This window comes from Procambarus clarkii, chromosome 22 (genome assembly GCF_040958095.1).
Source record: "Procambarus clarkii isolate CNS0578487 chromosome 22, FALCON_Pclarkii_2.0, whole genome shotgun sequence".
In the NCBI taxonomy this organism is placed as follows: Eukaryota; Metazoa; Arthropoda; class Malacostraca; order Decapoda; family Cambaridae; genus Procambarus; species Procambarus clarkii.
Genome location: NC_091171.1, coordinates 22,082,884 through 22,097,701, shown reverse-complemented (window position 1 = coordinate 22,097,701; position 14,818 = coordinate 22,082,884). Strand labels below are relative to the sequence as shown.

At 52.0% G+C, this 14,818-nt stretch overlaps 1 long non-coding RNA gene across 1 annotated transcript in view; it reads left to right on the top strand.

The window, feature by feature from the left end:
- LOC123757923 (uncharacterized) overlaps nt 1-14,818 on the top strand; it is an 855,462-nt gene that overhangs the window by 630,248 nt on the left and 210,396 nt on the right. The gene's annotated exons all lie outside the window — the stretch shown is intronic.

The following is a 14,818-nucleotide window of genomic DNA, read 5'->3' as shown; positions in this document are numbered from 1 at the left end:
TTGGTCCAGTATGATGTCCGGGTGCGTCCTGTCCCATGTGACCCTGCTACCATTTGGGTTCCGCGGGTTAAGAAAATTTTTTAGTGGGGTGCCGGATTTCATGGTGCATCTTCTGGTCGTCCGGTATCTGATATTGAAATGACGGTTTGGGAGGCTTATTGCCTGCGCTTTCCGGTGCAGGAGTACCCTGATAAATATGTGTAGTCCTTGGGGTTGGTGGTGTTTCTGTGCGTCTGGCTTTCTGCCTGGGTGTGTGTGACAGGCTGCGTTTGTGCCTGCGTTTGTCTTTTGTGTGTGCGTAAGTGTTTATTCCTGGCTCCTGTGTGTGCCTGTTAGGTGCTGTTTTGTTACTGTGTTTTTCATGTTTCTGATTCTGTGATTTTGCCTCTGTGCTTGGGGTTTGCGAGGCCTTATGTGCTATTATGTGCCTGTGTTTGGGTTGGTTGTGGTTGTGTGTTAACTTTTTGTATTTCTGCTCTTATTATTATGGGTGTGGCTGTGTTAGCTTTTTTGTATTTCTGCTCTTATTATTATGGGTGTGGCTGTATTTTGTTATTTGTTATTTATTTCTTGTATTATTTCTGTTCTCTTTTTGTTATGTATCCAGTGCCAGTTTCGGGGTTTCCTGTTTTGTACCATGATTCCCTCACTTTTGGTTTTTATGTATGTTTGGTCTGTTTTTTCATGTGTTTATGGTGTATTACCTTATGTTTTCCCTGTATGTTTCCCCTGAATGTCTTCCTGTATTATTCTTATGCATTTGTCTGTTTTGAACTTGGGTTCTTTTATAAATAAATAAATAAAAAGAAAAACTTCATAACACTTCACCGTTCATGCCTTGTCCCGGGCACAATAATCTCTCTAAACCATCGATTATACTTTCATCATTCCTGGCAGGAGTGTGGATCCATTTTTGATGAAGTGGGTATTGATCCAGTGGCCTCTTTACACCTCGGTGCCAGGCTATACCTTCCTGCATCGGTATATCACCTGGCCATATGTTTTTCCGTTGGAAAAAAAAGTGATCTTAAGGTATCAAATGTAGGTACGTTTTAAAACTTTGTTTAAAACTAAAATTTAAGATTTATGGGAGTAAAATTTATTTTGGTTTACGGGAGTATGAAATTCTTCTTACAATATGTAAACAATATTAAACCGATGGGGGGGGGGTGGGGGTAGAAATAGCCTAAGCTACTCTATCCTTTTGAGATGTATTTCTTTCTTGTCTCAATAAACATACTTTAACTTGAATAAAACCGATTAGCGTGCGTGGTCGTATATCAGTCGTGTACTGGCTTACCAGACGCCACTCAGAACTGTTCGACTACCCGCCAAACACACACCGAAACTACGACGTTGGTACAACGTTCGAACAAGTTTTAACACCTCCTAACCAGTTATAACAACCAATATAGTAAGTTGAAACAACGTTCTAATACGTCATAAACACGTTAAGCCAAGATGTAACAACTTTATTACAAGTTGTAAAAAGCGAAAAATAGAGACAGTTTCGGTTTGTGTTTCCAGGGTATCGTGCAGCTCTGGGTATGACTGACGTCACTGTGGACGACACAAGCCTGCAGTAATCAACGACAACAGCAGCTAAATACACTTTGTATGAGAGCCAGGCGAGGGAGGTGTCCAGGTCTGTGTGGTCGAGCGGCGCTTGTCGTGCAGTACAGCCGGGATTATGGTCGTTCTTCACCAACTGTAACCCTTCACTCTTTTGTATTAATATATTTTGAAATATGGGTAGTGTGGGTGGGCGTGTGGTTGGTGTAGTGTGGTTGTTGGCTATATTTGTAGTATGGTTGTTGGGTGTGGTTGTTGGGTGTGGGTGTAGTGGGGGTGTTGGGTGTGGGTGTAGTGGGGGTGTTGGGTGTGGGTTTAGTGGGGGTGTTGGGTGTGGGTTTAGTGGGGTTGTTGGGTGTATTTGTAGTGTGGTTGGTGGTTGTTGAGTGTGGGTGTAGTGGGGGTGTTGGGTGTGGGTTTAGTGGGGGTGTTGGGTGTGGGTTTAGTGGGGGTGTTGGGTGTATTTGTAGTGTGGTTGGTGGTTGTTGAGTGTGGGTTTAGTGGGGTTGTTGGGTGTGGGTTTAGTGGGGGTGTTGGGTGTATTTGTAGTGTGGTTGGTGGTTGTTGAGTGTGGGTGTAGTGGGGGTGTTGGGTGTGGGTTTAGTGGGGGTGTTGGGTGTGGGTTTAGTGGGGGTGTTGGGTGTATTTGTAGTGTGGTTGGTGGTTGTTGAGTGTGGGTTTAGTGGGGGTGTTGGGTGTGGGTTTAGTGGGGGTGTTGGGTGTATTTGTAGTGTGGTTGGTGGTTGTTGAGTGTGGGTTTAGTGGGGTTGTTGAGTGTGGGTTTAGTGGGGTTGTTGAGTGTGGGTTTAGTGGGGGTGTTGGGTGTGGGTTTAGTGGGGGTGTTGGGTGTGGGTTTAGTGGGGGTGTTGGGTGTGGGTTTAGTAGGGGTGTTGGGTGTATTTGTAGTGTGGTTGTTGGGTGTGGGCGGGCGTGTGGTTGTTGGGTGTGGGTGTAGTGTGGTTGGTGTAGTGTGGTTGGTGGTTGTTGGGTGTGGGTGTAGTGGGGTGTTGGGTGTGGGCGTAGTGGGGTTGTTGGGTGTGGGTGTAGTGGGGTGTTGGGTGTGGGCGTAGTGGGGTTGTTGGGTGTGGGTGTAGTGGGGTGTTGGGTGTGGGTGTAGTGGGGTTGTTGGGTGTGGGTGTAGTGGGGTTGTTGGGTGTGGGTGTAGTGGGGTTGTTGGGTGTGGGTGTAGTGGGGTTGTTGGGTGTGGGTGTAGTGGGGTGTTGGGTGTGGGTGTAGTGTGGTTGGTGGTTGTTGGGTGTGGGTGTAGTGGGGTGTTGGGTGTGGGTGTTGTGGGGTTGTTAGGTGTGGGTGTAGTGGGGTGTTGGGTGTGGGTGTAGTGTGGTTGGTGGTTGTTGGGTGTGGGTGTAGTGGGGTGTTTAGTGTGGGTGTAGTGTGGTTGGTGGTTGTTGGGTGTGGGTGTAGTGGGGTTGGTGGTTGTTGGGTGTGGGTGTAGTGGGGTGGTTGTGTAACACGGGACGGGGTGTATCTCTACTCTGTCCTCTTCTTATCAACTGTAGTAAAACTCTACAGCCCATTACCGTGATCTAAGAACCAGTCCGATGTTGTTCTGGTCTCTAGAGGTGAGATGATGTCCTCTCAGCTACCCACTCCACACTGCCCTAGCTTTGCCTGTCCTCAGATTGATTGATGAGGATTAAGCCACTCAAAAGGTGGCACGGGCATGAATAGCCCGTAGGTGGAGGCCCTTTTGAGCCAATACCATTATCAATAGATGATACTGGAGATCTGTGGATTTGCGATTGCACCCTGCGTGACGGGAGATGTCTCCCGTCGCCTGTCCTCAGGCTGAGGATAGGTAATATCACTCCACCAGCTCTGATTACTAATTTAAGCAAGGTTAATTGAACAATGTAATTTTATTTTACTGGGCAACCCAGATGGTTGAATTCTTATTGGAACAGATGGGAATTCCATTAGGCATCTTGTAAAAGCCTATATCCAATTACAATATTGTATAGTGACCTGAATTTATACTTTATGAATTAAATATATGTTAGGCTGTGGTCACGTCAGCCGTGTGACCGTGACAGGTCAGGGCTACGCTTGGCGAGCTAGTCCCTCCCCCTACTGTAACTGATGTCACTGTCTTTTTGACGGTATACAAACCTTGATCTTTATTCTACATACTTAAACAGATTGGTTATTACTGTAATTATTGAATAATTCATTACTCGTTGAATTAATACTAGAGAGAGAATCATTTTGTAATTCTAACGTGCTAATCCCTTTAATTCCTGGGGATTGACCTTTTCTCTCCAAAGTCAGGTAAACTCTTCTCTCTATGTATTTACGTATGTAACTTAGCCTAACATTTTAAAAGCACTACGATCACCTTCTGTAGTTGTTCAATAAATCTCTGAACTGTATGTTTAACAAATCTTTCACCTTGTCCATGGAGGACAGAAGAAAATGTATATATGCTAGTTAGCATTGTAAATGTGTGACCACGTCTGTGGTAGAAAATAATAATAATAATAATAATAATAATAATAATAAAAATAAACTGCAAACTTGTGAGATCACACGTGGTCTCATTTAATGTCTATGATCTGAGAACTTGTAATTTCTAAGAAAACAAGCTTAATTCGTAACAGTTGGGTGTGGGTGTTGGGTGTAGTATTAGTGTAGTTACCCAGCTCATGCTCCTAAAATGATAGTACTTACAGTAACTATTAGCTGGAAAGTAGCAATATGTAATGACGGACCACCAGAGAGTTGTCTTTGTATTACTGTATTTTTTTTTTTTGACTAACCGGAAACTGTTTTTTTTAACCGCAACATAAATTACACAACCTCACCTCCTCCTAGCAATCCCAGTCCTAGTACACGCTATCTTAGGCCTAATTATAGTACACACTCATGCTATACTAGTCACGGTATCTATCACTTACGTGTTTTGATATTGTGATTACTAAGTTACTTAAGAACGGTTCACTGCTCGCTGAGTCCCTCTCTCTGGAGAGAGTGAGTGAGTCTCTCTGATTGTCTCTCTCTATGTAACAGGAGCTGATAGTCTCCAGAGATTTACATTTAACATACCTTGCCGTCTGAATCCACAGTCTACCTGCCCACAGGGCGCCTCACTACCCCCCACAGGGCGCCTCACTACCCCCCACAGGGCGCCGCACTACCCCCCCACAGGGCGCCTCACTACCCCCCCACAGGGCGCCTCACTACCCCCCCACAGGGCGCCTCACTACCCCCCACAGGGCGCCTCACGGCGCCGACCGGCGGGGGAGCCGGTCGGCCGAGCGGACAGCACGCTGGATTTGTGATCCTGTGGTCCTGGGTTCGATCCCAGGCGCCGGCGAGAAACAATGGGCAGAGTTTCTTTCACCCTATGCCCCTGTTACCTAGCAGTAAAATAGGTACCTGGGTGTTAGTCAGCTGTCACGGGCTGCTTCCTGGGGGTGGAGGCCTGGTCGAGGACCGGGCCGCGGGGTCACTAAAAAGCCCCGAAATCATCTCAAGATAACCTCACTACCCCCCACAGGGCGCCTCACTACCCCCCACAGGGCGCCTCACTACCCCCCACAGGGCGCCTCACTACCCCCCACAGGGCGCCTCACTACCCCCCACAGGGCGCCTCACTACCCCCCACAGGGCGCCTCACTACCCCCCACAGGGCGCCTCACTACTCCCCACAGGGCGCCTCACTACCCCCCACAGGGCGCCTCACTACCCCCCACAGGGCGCCTCACTACCCCCCACAGGGCGCCTCACTCTTCCCCACAGGGCGCCTCACTACCCCCCACAGGGCGCCTCACTACCCCCCACAGGGCGCCTCACTACCTCCCCACAGGGCGCCTCACTACCCCCCACAGGGCGCCTCACTGCCACCCACAGGGCGCCTCACCACCCCCCACAGGGCGCCTCACTACCCCCCACAGGGCGCCTCACTACCCCCCACAGGGCGCCTCACTACCCCCCACAGGGCGCCTCACTACCCCCCACAGGGCGCCTCACTACCCCCCACAGGGCGCCTCACTACCCCCACAGGGCGCCTCACTACCCCCACAGGGCGCCTCACTACCCCCCACAGGGCGCCTCACTACCCCCCACAGGGCGCCTTACTACCCCCCACAGGGCGCCTCACTACCCCCCACAGGGCGCCTCACTACCCCCCACAGGGCGCCTCACTACCCCCCACAGGGCGCCTCACTACCCCCCCACAGGGCGCCTCACTACCCCCCACAGCGCGCCTCACTGCCCCCCACAGGGCGCCTCACTGCCCCCCACAGGGCGCCTCACTGCCCCCCACAGGGCGCCTCACCACCCCCCACAGGGCGCCTCACTACCCCCACAGGGCGCCTCACTACCCCCCACAGGGCGCCTCACTACCCCCCACAGGGCGCCTCACTACCCCCCACAGGGCGCCTCACTACCCCCCACAGGGCGCCACACTACCCCCCCACAGGGCGCCGCACTACCCCCCCCCACAGGGCGCCTCACTACCCCCCCCCACAGGGCGCCTCACTACCCCCCCACAGGGCACCTCACTACCCCCCCACAGGGCGCCTCACTACCCCCCCCCACAGGGCGCCTCACTACCCCCCACAGGGCGCCTCACTACCCCCCACAGGGCGCCTCACTACCCCCCACAGGGCGCCTCACTACCCCCCACAGGGCGCCTCACTACCCCCCACAGGGCGCCTCACTACCCCCCACAGGGCGCCGCACTACCCCCCACAGGGCACCGCACTACCCCCCACAGGGCACCGCACTACCCCCCACAGGGCATTGCACTACCCCCCACAGGGCACCGCACTACCCCCCACAGGGCACCGCACTACCCCCCACAGGGCACTGCACTACCCCCCACAGGGCACCGCACTACCCCCCACAGGGCACCGCACTACCCCCCACAGGGCGCCTCACTACCCCCCACAGGGCGCCTCACTACCCCCCCACAGGGCGCCTCACTACCCCCCACAGGGCGCCTCACTACCCCCCACAGGGCGCCTCACTACCCCCCACAGGGCGCCTCACTACCCCCCACAGGGCGCCTCACTACCCCCCACAGGGCGCCTCACTACCCCCCACAGGGCGCCTCACTACCCCCCACAGGGCGCCTCACTACCCCCCACAGGGCGCCTCACTACCCCCCCACAGGGCGCCTCACTACCCCCCACAGGGCGCCTCACTACCCCCCCACAGGGCGCCTCACTACCCCCCACAGGGCGCCTCACTACCCCCCACAGGGCGCCTCACTACCCCCCACAGGGCGCCTCACTACCCCCCCCACAGGGCGCCTCACTACCCCCCACAGCGCGCCTCACTGCCCCCCCACAGGGCGCCTCACTAGCCCCCCACAGGGCGCCTCACTACCCCCCACAGGGCGCCTCACTACCCCCCACAGGGCGCCTCACTACCCCCCACAGGGCGCCTCACTACCCCCCACAGGGCGCCTCACTACCCCCCACAGGGCGCCTCACTACCCCCCACAGGGCGCCTCACTACCCCCCACAGGGCGCCACACTACCCCCCCACAGGGCGCCGCACTACCCCCCCCCCCACAGGGCGCCTCACTACCCCCCCCCCACAGGGCGCCTCACTACCCCCCCCACAGGGCGCCTCACTACCCCCCCACAGGGCAGCCTCACTACCCCCCACAGGGCGCCTCACTACCCCCCCCCCACAGGGCGCCTCACTACCCCCCACAGGGCGCCTCACTACCCCCCACAGGGCGCCTCACTACCCCCCACAGGGCGCCTCACTACCCCCCACAGGGCGCCTCACTACCCCCCACAGGGCGCCTCACTACCCCCCACAGGGCGCCTCACTACCCCCCACAGGGCGCCTCACTACCCCCCACAGGGCGCCACACTACCCCCCCACAGGGCGCCGCACTACCCCCCCCCCCACAGGGCGCCTCACTACCCCCCCCCACAGGGCGCCTCACTACCCCCCCCCACAGGGCGCCTCACTACCCCCCACAGGGCACCTCACTACCCCCCACAGGGCGCCTCACTACCCCCCCCCCCCCACAGGGCGCCTCACTACCCCCCACAGGGCGCCTCACTACCCCCCACAGGGCGCCTCACTACCCCCCACAGGGCGCCGCACTACCCCCCACAGGGCACCGCACTACCCCCCACAGGGCACCGCACTACCCCCCACAGGGCACCGCACTACCCCCCACAGGGCACCGCACTACCCCCCACAGGGCACCGCACTACCCCCCACAGGGCACCGCACTACCCCCCACAGGGCACCGCACTACCCCCCACAGGGCACCGCACTACCCCCCACAGGGCACCGCACTACCCCCCACAGGGCGCCTCACTACCCCCCCACAGGGCGCCTCACTACCCCCCCACAGGGCGCCTCACTACCCCCCACAGGGCGCCTCACTACCCCCCACAGGGCGCCTCACTACCCCCCACAGGGCGCCTCACTACCCCCCACAGGGCGCCTCACTACCCCCCACAGGGCGCCTCACTACCCCCCACAGGGCGCCTCACTACCCCCACAGGGCGCCTCACTACCCCCCACAGGGCGCCTCACTACCCCCCACAGGGCGCCTCACTACCCCCCACAGGGCGCCTCACTACCCCCCACAGGGCGCCTCACTACCCCCCACAGGGCGCCTCACTACCCCCCCCACAGGGCGCCTCACTACCCCCCCCCCCACAGGGCCCGCACTACCCCCCCACAGGGCGCCTCACTACCTCCCACCCACAGGGCGCCTCACTACCCCCCACAGGGCCCGCACTACCCCCCCCCCCCCACAGGGCGCCTCACTACCCCCCCACAGGGCGCCTCACTACCCCCCCACAGGGCGCCGCACTACCCCCCCACAGGGCACCGCACTACCCCCCACAGGGTCCGCACTACCCCCCCACAGGGCGCCTCACTACCCCCCACCCACAGGGCGCCTCACTACCCCCCACAGGGCCCGCACTACCCCCCCCCCACAGGGCGCCTCACTACCCCCCACCCACAGGGCGCCTCACTACCCCCCACCCACAGGGCGCCTCACTACCCCCCCCACAGGGCCCGCACTACCCCCCCCCCCACAGGGCGCCTCACTACCCCCCCCAAAGGGCGCCTCACTACCCCCCACAGGGCACCGCACTACCCCCCACAGGGCGCCTCACTACCCCCCCACAGGGCGCCCCACTACCCCCCACAGGGCACCGCACTACCCCCCACAGGGCGCCTCACTACCCCCCACAGGGCACCGCACTACCCCCCATAGGGCCCGCACTACCCCCCCACAGGGCGCCGCACTACCCCCCCACAGGGCGCCGCACTACCCCCCCACAGGGCGCCTCACTACCCCCCCACAGGGCGCCGCACTACCCCCACAGGGCACCGCACTACCCCCCACAGGGCACCGCACTACCCCCCCACTGGGCGCCGCTCTACCCCCCACAGGGCACCGCACTACCCCCCCCCCACTGGGCGCCGCTCTACCCCCCACAGGGCACCGCACTACCCCCCCACTGGGCGCCGCTCTACCCCCCCCCCCCCCCCACCCCATTAGAAGACGAGAAAATCTGATTTGTTTACCTCTGGCATTTAACCAACTGGCAACCAACCGCTTCATGTTTGGAAGCAGTAATTGTCGTCAGGTCTGACCAATTACCGAAGGTTAACACTCTAAGCACGGTCTCCAGCGCCAGAGTCCACTCTACAGTACTAGAATATACCAAATAGGAATTAGAGTAATTCGCTCTACTGCTTTATTTACTAATCTTCCGGTGAATGCAACACCCGCATTGGTGCTGCTTGTCCATGAATGAACATTCTGTGCCCATTAACAAAGTTGCCATTTTGTGAATGGATGTTTCGGTTTTGTGAATGAATGAATGAATGGCAAATTTGTGAATGAAATGTTGCGCTCCATGCAGGCCTGCGTTCAATCCCCGACCGTCAAAGTAGTTGAGCACCATTCCACCCTTCCCCCCCCCCCCCGGTCCCATCCCATCCCTAATCCTGATCTCTTCCAAGTGCTGTATAGTCGTTATGGCTTGTCCCTTTCTCCTGATTTTCCCCCTTCCCTTCGTTAAATGTGCGTCGTTGAGTTTGGGAATTGGTGTTTGGAGTCGCTGAGTGCCGGGCCGCTGTCTTCCCGGTAACACGATACCAATTCCACCAATCCCTGAATGTATACTTTAGTTGCTTAACAAATTCGGATTAATTGAAGACACATGGTGTATGATCTGAATTATGTATACTGTGAAACGTGTGTATGTGTATTTTTGACCATTTGAATACGGGTTTCGGATTATTTACAATTTTTTCCAATTTCTTTATTATGCACCCCATACCCATCCCGTGGGTGGCGGTGTAAAGGATTACAGAGGCACATAGTCGGTTCAGGAACTGAACCCTCTAGTACATTCGTGTAGATAAGTGCACTTATGTAAATCATTTATAAATGCACGTTACGGATCTCTTGAATGCGTTTGTGTGAGAGTGCATTTACTATTTGTATCTGCAGAATCCAGCTATTAGCTCTTGGACCCCGCCTTTCTTTCCCATCTATTTTTCCTCAATCATGTCTACTACATACATTTCTCTTACGCACGCACGCACACATCCCCAGGAAGCAGCCCGTAACAGCTGTCTTAACTCCCAGGTACTTTTAGGTGAACAGGCGCATCAGGATGAAAGAAGCTGCCCATTTGTTTCCGCCTCTTCCGGGGCGGAAACAGGAGTTATTAGGAAACCCGGGCTATTAGGAGTACGACTGCCAAGCGCTGTCCACTCAGCCTCGAGGCTGTGTGTGTACTCACCTATTTGTGTCTGCAGGATCGAGCATTGACTCTTGGATCCCGCCTTTCGAGCCATCAGTTGTTTACAACAATGACTCCGGTCCTATTTCCCTATCATACCTAGTTTTAAAATTATGAATAAAATTTGCTTCCACAACCTGCCCTTTCCGTGCATTCCATTGTTCCACTACTCTCACGCTAAAAGAAAACTTCCTAACATCTCTGTGACTCATATGAGTTTCCAGCTTCCCCATGTCCCCTCGTTCTGTTACTATTCCGTATGAACATTTCGTCTATGTTCTCTCTGTCAATTCCCCTGAATATTTTATACATTCCTATCATATCCTCCATCTCCCTTCTCTTTTCTAGTGTCGTAAGGCTCAGTTCCTTCAGGCGCTCTTCATACCCCATCCCTCGTAAGGCTGGGACGAATCTCGTTGCAAACGTCTGAACCTTTTCCAGTTTCCTTGTGTGTTTCTTCAGATGGGGACTCCATGATGAGGCGGCATACTCTAAGACTGGCCTCACGTAGGCAGTGTAAAGCGCCCTAAATGCCTCCTTACTTAGGTTTCTGAATGATGTTCTCACTTTTGCCAGTGTAGAGTACGCTGCTGTCGTTATCCAATTTATATGTGCCTCAGGACAGCCCGTCCTCCAAAAATGGGGAGGTAAATATAACACCCCCATAAGTGCAATTATGTACTATGTATGACAGTCAGGAATTGTACTTATTTTCACCTAGTATTAACCCGTACTCTCAAATATATTGTGAATATTTGAGTTTACCTGAAAAGCTGAATAGAAAACCACGACCAAACCTAACCGTCTTAGTTTTTGAAGATAAGCACTTTATTGTTTCTTAATTACAATTACTACTTAACGTATAGCCATATTGATATTACAGTTTTATAAAACAAAACTAAAATATTTCAATAAATTGTAAAGTAACTCAGGATATTTTTAAATTTTGTATAAAATCTCTATTGTTTAATAAAACTGAAAAAGAAATTCCTGATATTTAAAACTTGTGTATAGATAACTTAACGTTAAAACAAAAGCCTAAAATTATGAGTCTTAACAGAACCAAAGTGAATAAATGGCAAGGTAAATGAAACAGCCCTATAAGTGCATTTATGTACAATGTATGGCAGTCAGGAAATGTACTTAGTATTAAAAGGTACTGTCAATTCGGAGGATGGGTTGCTCAGGAGATAGATTAGGTGTTACGTCCACGCCCAGGTCTCTTTCTCGCGTCGTCACAGGTAGGCAGTTCCCCTTCATTGTGTACTGTCCCTTTGGTCTCCTATCGCCTAGTCCCATTTCCATAACTTTACTTTTGCTCGTGTTGAACTCCAGTAGCCATTTTCTGACTATCTCTGCAACCTGTTCAAGTCCTCTTGGAGGATCCTACAATCCTCATCTGTCACAACTCTTCTCATCAACTTTGCGTCATCCGCGAACATCGACATGTAGGACTCTACTCCAGTAAACATGTCGTTAACATATATTAGAAATAGAATTGGTCCCATTACCGATCCTTGAGGTACGTACGTACACACACACACACACACACACACACACACACACACACACACACACACACAGTGTGTTTGTGTGTGTGTACACATACACACAGGAAACATCAGGAGGGTAACGGGAACCATGAGTTATGGACGGGCCTTGACGGGTGGCGTTAACTTGACATCTGTCAGGTGTCCCCTAGACGGACGTTTGGTCATGTTTCAGTGTGACATTATGAAGCTGTTTTATTGGAATGTGAACGTGGTCTCACCTAACAGTTCATGCTAAACAGAGTTTACCAGGGCCAAGCTCTAGCTCCTGGTTCCACCTCCAAAACTTTGGTCGTCTAATGCACCGACTGTTGGGCCGTCTGATTGTAGTTTCAAATCCTTCTATTATATTTTCTTCTATTATATTTTTATGTTCGTTGCACTTTCTGTCCTTACATTAACCCATCCTCTTGAAAAGAAAGTACTTACATTAACTAGTTGTATAAAAGTATCAGTATGTCGTGATGGACCACCAGGAAGTTGACTTTTGTGTTATGGAATTTGAACAAATGGGGAAAACTTTTTTTAATGGCAATATAAATATAAGACCTAACGTACTCTCTCTAATCCTAGCCCTAATACGCGCTATCTTAAGCCTAATATAGTACATATGTGCTATACTAGGCCTAAGATGCACAAGTATCCGAAATTGTCACTAATTGGACATCACTATTTGCGGCAGCCTTTAATATTATGCTGGTGTGTGTGTGGGGTTGAGCTTCGGCTCTTTGGTCCCGCCTCTCAACCGTCAATCAACTGGTGTACAGGTACCACTTTCGCGCTTTAGATTAGAGATAACTCGTCACTGTTTTTTCTTACGATTCCGCATAACAGACTACTTTTCTCGTCCATCGAAAAAATATTTCTATAAATTCCATTTTTTAACCGAAATGGATGGGGATACTCTCAGATTGGCCTTAGCCTTGTGACTCAGCCTTATTGGCGTGGAACAGCGAGGAATGGCCAACAACAAGAAGTATACCACATGTTCCCGACATAGATGCCAGCGCAGCTCCTCCTGCTGACGCGGCAGTTTCAACACCCGGGCCATCTGGTGCTAGGCGTCCTCTGTTCACCTCAACACCTCAAGCCCACTCATCAACCACAAATTCTGAAATGGACATTGAGGACATAGAACCACTTGATGTTTCTGATTTCATAGAAGATTCTACAAGTTTGGTGGTTCCTGTAGAAGGCAATATTCCTCCAGTGCATCCAAGAAATACAAGAATTATAGATTCAGAACAACGTCTCAACTACAAGTTGACGCATGAACTCGTGCACTTGGCTAAAAAAAAGATGCCGTGTTTGTTTCAAGTCTGGCAAAAGGAGGGACGTGATATATGGATGTAAAACTTGTGATGTGGCACTGTGCGCTGCGCCTTGCTACACAAGGTACCACCGAAGAAAGATATTTTGGGTGGAGAAAAAATAACCACCGGCAACAGCTTCACTCCACCTAAGAAACATCAGATGAGCAACTTCAGGATCAGAAGCCTGAAGATGGTGGAGTGAAGAAAAAATGCTCAACTGTTGATCTTCAATCAACATAGACAGGGTAAGTACACCTATTTGGAATTTTTTATCATCTATAAGAAGTTATATTATATACGTTTTGTAGAGAATTTATTTGCGAATTGTTTGGTACCAGAATGAATATTATATCACAAACTTCTATGAGTAAAAAAAAAAAAAACACAAAGTATGTTTGGGGGTGTGGCGGGTGTGGCTCTGGGTGTGGCGGGTGTGGCTCTGGGTGTGGCGGCTGTGTGGTAGTGGGTTCCCTTTAGCCGTTGATATATCCGACACGTGGGAAATATTTGTATGTGTTATGTATATGTCTGTGTAGGGAATTTTACTGCGATCACTGTCATACAAATTATAAAATGTTTCAACAAGTATAAACATGACAAACATCAAGAACGAAAACAATGCGTTCGTTTCTGCCGCGAACGCATACTGAGCGACGTGGTTCTATATTTGGCGCTTCTCTTACACATGCTTTGTACAAATGTTATACATTTCATCTTATAGAAATTTTTATTGCGAACACATTGGTATAAAAAAGAAATACGTACATAGAAAAGTAGGGTCAGGAAACGTATAAACTTTCCAAGCATGATTTCCCCCCTGTGTTTTCGCCAGTGCGCTCGCGGCTAACTACTCCCCACTTGACACACTCTTGCAAGTGGGCAATTACCTATATTAAACATTCATATGCATATGTCCGTGTAGAGAATTTTATTGCGATTCCAATGATACCAAAATTAGCGATGTAGGACAACTGTAGGCTTTGCAACCATTAAGAGAGTGGAAACATTTTGTTGCCGTTTGGCGCTCTCGGCGAGTGATCTGCATAGTTTTTTATTTGGTGTTGATACTCCTTATGCTTGGGCGGCATTTTATAGGTATGCTCTTATAGACAATTTCATTGCGAACACAGTGATACCAAATTTAAATACGTGCGCCTTCAATTATTGTCAGGACAGTCAAAAGAGTGTACACTTTTTCGGTCTTACCGCGTAGGCGCGCGAAGTGCCGAAAGCATCTGGGGTATTGATTTTTTTTGAGCGCCGAGAGCGCGAAAGTGGTACCTGAGCTTATTGGGCTGCATCATATCTACATTTGAAACTGTGTATATATGGAGTCTGCCGCCATCACATCAGCATTTCGTTTGACAAATGACACTGAAAATGTTCTCCCTAATGTGTGTGTGGCTCATTTGGGTACTCAATTTCCACTTGCGTTCTCTAGTGCGTGTGTGCCCCCTTGTGTTAAATCTACCCTATCAATTCCACTGAGAATCTTTTATGTGGTGATCATGTCTCCCCTAATTCTTCTGTCTTCCAGCGACGTGATGTTTAGCTCCCATAGTCTCAACTTGTAGCTCATTCCCCTCAGCTCGGATACTAGTCTGGTTCAAGTTTATGT